The sequence below is a fragment of the Trichechus manatus genome, unplaced genomic scaffold (assembly GCF_000243295.1).
Source record: "Trichechus manatus latirostris isolate Lorelei unplaced genomic scaffold, TriManLat1.0 scaffold00073, whole genome shotgun sequence".
In the NCBI taxonomy this organism is placed as follows: domain Eukaryota; kingdom Metazoa; phylum Chordata; class Mammalia; order Sirenia; family Trichechidae; genus Trichechus; species Trichechus manatus.
The window spans coordinates 7,593,039-7,598,947 of record NW_004444009.1 but is presented as its reverse complement, the minus strand read 5'-3'; positions in this window follow the sequence as shown (position 1 = coordinate 7,598,947).

Below are 5,909 nucleotides of genomic sequence, written 5' to 3'. Positions count from 1 at the left end.
AGAGACTGCCACCTGGCCATTTTAGGCTCTTCATGCCAATGGTGAACAGACAAAAAGGGGAGCTATAGTATAGGTTGAGGTGCTTGGGCCCAACTATTTAAGGGGAATATATCAGTTAGGGTATATTATGGATTGAATTGTGTCCCCCCAAAATTTGTGTCAACTTATTGTGTAGTTGTCCACCATTTTGTGATATAATGTGATTATCCTGTATGTTGTAAATTTTAACCTCTCTGATGTTAATGACGCGGGATTAGAGGTAGTTAATGTTAATGAGACAGGAGTCAGTCTACAGGATCAGATTGTATCTTGAGTAAGTTTCTGTTGAGATATAAAAGAGAGAAGCAAGCAGAGAGAAGGACCTCATACCACCAAGAAAGACCAGGAGCAGAGCACTTCCTTTGGACCCAGGGTCTCTGCACTGGGAAGTTCCTAGACCAGGAGAAGACTGATGACAAGGACCTTCCTCCAGAGATGACAGAGAGAGAAAGCTTTCCCCTGGAGCTAGTACCTTGAATTTGGACTTCTAGACTCCTAGACTGTGATAGAATAAATTTCTGTTTGTAAAAGCAATCCACTTGTGGTATTTTGTTATAGAAGAACTAGATAGCTAAGACAGAATTTGGTACCAGAAGTGTAGGGTCCTCTTCTAGCAGATACCTACAATATGGAAGTGGTTTTGGAATTGAGCTATGGGTAGAGGCTGGAAGAGTTTTAAAGTGCCTAATAGAAAAGTCTAGATTGCCTTGAAGAGACTGTTGGTGGAATTATGGACTTCAAAGACAATTATGGTGAGGGCTCGGAAGGAAGTTAGAAAAGCTATAACACCAGAGACTGCAGAGATGGCAAGAAGCAACAGCAAGAAACTGCAGCAGCAGAACCAGGAGACCGATGTGAGACAGCACAGTAGCTGACCCATGGAGCAAGAGAGCTGAGTGTCTTTGGGCCAGAGGCTTCCTGGAAGAGTGGCATGCCTCCAGTCACTTATCGGTGTAGCTAGGTTTGCCGACCCATGGAGCAAGAGAACTGAGTGTCTTCAGGCCTTAGGCTTCATGGTGGAGTTGGGTGCCTCCAGGCAGTTATCGGTGGAGCTACAGAGCTTTGGAGCACTTAGTGGAGCAGGGCAGATGCTGGGCCACCCCAAGAGGTCCAAGGGGCCAAGAAACTAGGAAAGAGAAGCTCAAGAGACAAGAAGCACAAGAAGTAGAGCTGCTTTGGTCTCAAAGGATAGGGCCACAACCTCTGGGGCCTCAAAGGGGGGAACCACAGCCTGCTGGGTCTCAAAGGGTGGGCCCACAGCCTCATAGGTTTCAGAGAGTCAGATCTTCACCAACTAGGTCCCAGAGTGTGGGGCTGCCTTTCATGAGTGCCAGCAGGATGGGGCTGGATCCTCTGCCTAAAGCCGAGGGAGTAGGGCTGTCATGCCCAAGGGCAAAAGAACAGGGCCTGCCAGGGCCAAGGGGGTAGAGTCATCACTTAGACAGACTAGGTAAATGGGGCCACCTAAACCCAAGGGAGCAGAGTTGCCATCCCAGTGGGCCTGGGAGGTGGAGCTGAAGCCCTAGGCCAAGGGGCCTCCACCCAGGCTCTGGAGAGTGTGGCCAACACCCAGAGTCTGGAGGGCAGGCAATTGCCTAAATGGTCTCAGAGAACACAGGATTATTTTCAAGCCTTGAGAGCTAATGCAATGTGTTCTGCTGACTTCCTCGGTGCCTATTATCCTTTCTTTCCCTGCAATTTCTCCCATTTGTAATGGAGATATCTACCTTGTGCCTGTTCCACCATTGTACTTTAGAAGCAGATAACTTTTAATCTAGATTTCACAGATGAAGAGGAATTTTGTCCCAGGATGGAATTTGGATTTGGGGTTGATTTAAGACTTTTACTATGATATGATGAGGTAAATGTATTTTACATGTGGCAAGGACACTAACATTGGGTGGCCAAAGGGTGGAATGTTATAGATTGAATTGTGTCCCCTAAAAATATTGTCAACTTGGCTAGGCCATGATTCCCAGTATTGTGTAATTGTCCACCATTTTGTGATCTGATGTAATTATCCTGTGTGTTGTAAATTCTGACCTCTATGATGTAAACCCTGGTTGCATAGTGGTTAAGAGCTATGGCTGCTAACCAAAAGGTCGGCAGTTTGAATCCACCAGGCACCCCTTGGAATATTGTATGGGGCAGTTCTACTCTGTCCTATACCGTCACTATGAGTGGAATCAACTCGACAGCAATGGGTATGATGTTAATAAGGCAGGATTAGAGGCAGTTTTGTTAATAAGGCATGACTCAATCTATAGGATTAGGCTGCATCTTAAGTCAATCTTTCTTGAGATATAAAAGAGAGAAGCGAGCAGAGAGGAGAAGGGACCTCATACCACCAAGAAAGAAGCACCAGGGGTCCCTGCACTGAGAAGCTCCTCGACCAGGAGAAGACTGATGACAAGGACCTTCCCCCAGAGTTGACAGAGAGAGAAAGCCTTCCCCTGGAGCTGGTGCCCTGAATTTAGGCTTCTAGCCTCCTAGACTGTGAGAAAATAAATTTCTGTTTGTTAAAGCCATCCAGTTGTGGTATTTCAGTTATAGCAGCACTAGATAACGAAGACAGGGTGCATTTGGCTGTAAGTAACACAACAAGCCATTTAAAAGTGACTAAAATCGTGAGCAGTCTGAAGGAAGGTAGCCTGAGGGTGGATTAAGTGTCTTAACAGTTTTATCAAAGAATCAGGCTCCATCCAGCCTCCAACTCCTCCTTCGTCAGCTGCTTGGCAATGTCTCTCTTTGTGATGATAAGATGGCTGCCACAGAGCCTGGAGTGAGTGGGTGATGCAAAGAATCAGAAAGGGCAAAGAATCTATTTCTGTGGCCAGTACCGGCAGTTTCCAGGCTCAGTAGTGCTTCATGGAGTTTCCAGTGCTGGGGGTGGTGATGCTGGTGCTGGTGCTTGTGCTGATACTGCCCTGGATGTCCACCATTGAGCTTTGCAGCAGCAGTTTTCTTTTTCTTTCTTTTTTTTTGGTGAAAATATAACACAGTAGAATATACACCCATTCTTCAGTTTCTACATGTACAATTCAATAACATTGATTACATTCTTCGTGTTGTGTCACCATTCTCCCTATCTCTACCCATGTTATTTCACCACCATTGACTAAGACTCAGTACCCTCTAAACTTCTCACCTGTGCTTTAGAGTTACTGTTGACAATTTGATCTCATATAGCTAATTCTTTAAAAGGATGCAATGCTAATGCAAACATTTTTTACTAATTTAACATTTGTCTAGTGCAAAGATGACTTCAGGGAATAATTTCAGTTCATGGTTTGGATATTTTCTCAGAGCAATAGATTCGGGGGTTGTTCCAGTCTCAATAGGTCCAGTACGTCTGGATTCTACAGTGGCAGCTTTCTTGCCAGACAGCCCCATTGGTGTGATTTTGATTGTGGCTCTCACTTCCTCCTTTAGTTCCTGGTCATTTTCTGACCTTGATTGTCCAGCTTTCCCAGGGAATCAATGAGCTCCCCAGTATCTCTTCAGTTTATCATTTTTCTACTTAAATTGGCCAGAATTTCTTTCTGTTATTTGTAGCTAAGAAATCTGATAACATGGCTATTTAATTGTTACTTTGAAAATGAAGTATTTGTCTCTCTCTTTTTTATTTTTTGCTCTTTTTGGTGATTTCAAAAGATGGACAAAAAGTAAAAAAAATCTTTACTAGAATGTAGATCATTTTTACCAAGTCTCCACATAGTTTATTTTAATGGCCTCCTCTCAGGAAAATTCAGGTCAGACAAGTCCCGAAAGATGCCCCAGGAAGAAGGTTATAGCTGCTCACAAATACCACTTATTGAGGACTTGATATGTGCCAGGTACTATGATAAGTATTTTACATATGGACTCAATTCTCACAGTGGCCTTGTGAAGTAGATATTACTGTATTATCTACGTTTTACAGCTGGTTCCGGGATAGGTCACACATAGTGCCAATGGCATACGACCTAGCTCTGCCTGACTGCAAAGACCTGTCATCTTTCCAGTTGTTAGTTGCTGTGGAGTTGCCTTTGACTCATGGCAACATTATGCATAACAGAATAAAACATTGCTTGGTCTTCATGTTCTTTGGTATGTTTGAGTCCATTGTTTCAGTTATTGTTTTAATCCATCTCATTGAGGGTTTCCAGTATACCTGGTCATTATTTTCATTTGCTTATGATATCAGAAATTAAATCAATAAACAGTAACCTACAAAGTCTCCCTATTAATATCCAGCCAAACTTGAATTTGATATCAAAATCATCTATTTTGTAGTCCAAAAGCAGTAGATTGGTACCCTACAAAGTCTCTATGCAAACTACTCAGCCAAAGTTGAATTTAATAACAAAAGCATTTATCTTGGAGTCCATCCAAACAATTTTGTTCTGAGAGGACCATAAAGATATTTATCTCTTTTTAATGCAGAGTAAGATCTGCGGCCCAAACCCTGAGGTTAACTTTAATGTACGACTCCAGGCAATGTACTTATTTAAACTGATCTTCATCTTCCTTGACTTGTTTATGGTGCTTGTCCACCCACGCCCTCTTCAAAGAAAACTTCTACCTCCAGTCCCTGTTGCTGAAGCAGACCTTTATATACTAATTGCCACAGCTGACAAGCAATGGACAACTTGCCCAAAAGCTACCAATTTATAGACAAGCCTGTGGCCTATGCAGCCTATCTTGAAAAGATGAGCCATTCTGATAACTCTTACAAGAATTGTTGTTGTCCTGTGCCGTCAAGTCAGTTCCGGCTCATGGCGACCCTATAGGACAGAGTAGAACTGCCCCGTGGGAGCAGCTGGTGGGTTCGAACTGCATACCTTTTGATTAGCAGCCAAGCTCTTAACCACTGCGCCATTAGGAATTGGGAAACTGAGAGGCTGAGTGGCTTAGCAGTAGAGCTGAAGGTAAAGAGATATCAAACTGACTGAAAAACCACATGAAACCTAATGTTATGAAGAGGTAAAGTGTATGTTCTATAAAATAGAGGATGGCAAAGTAGGTTGGTGGAGAGAAGAAGCTGGAGCAGATGGGCAGAGAAAAACAGAGATACCCTAAAAGAGAGGAAAGGGGAGGAAAAATGGGAAGCAGAGATGCTAAGGGAAAATCTAGCCCTGGAACTTGCTGGATCTTCTGAATTTCCCAGAAACTTTGGGTGAATCTCTGTTCCTTGCAACCACACCATCCTGTGTGAAACACTTTCTCATCAACCTTTAGACAGGAAATCTGTGAACTAAGCTGTCTTCCCTCTTTTTTGTTTTCCCCCATTCTTCTTCCTGTGACCTAACTCATTCTAAGGATGGAACCAAGAGAAAAGTGAAGTAGAAAGCAGGAAGTCTGGATACCCCACAAACATAAAAACCAGACTCTGAAGGGTAGAACCTGGTTATATTGTGCTCAGACCTGGACATTTATAACCCCCCTGCTCCCCTCTGTGGATAAAGGCAGAATTGAGAGTATTTTTCATTCCATTAACTCTGAAGACAAAAGAAAAATGCAATTCTTTTCTCTCTTCTCATTTCAGAATGATGAACCAAACACACCAATGCACTTCCTTATAATTTTTTTTCTTTTTTCTGATTCAGCAACCTACTTAAGACTAAGGTTTCTAAACATACACACCTGGATCCTACCTCTAAAATGCCAGACAGCTGATTTGAGTGGGAAAAGCCAGAGCAGGCAGTCATTGTGCTGTGGGTTATCAAAAAGACTAACATACTCCTCCTCCACAAGAATCTGCTTCAGACCAAAACAGTCTCCGCTCACGAAGATGAAGGGCCTCTCTCCCTTTCTGAACCCTCGATAATGATCTCCTCTAATAGCTGAGGAGTTGACAGGCACTGAGGATAGGTTCTTTGTAGGCTGTT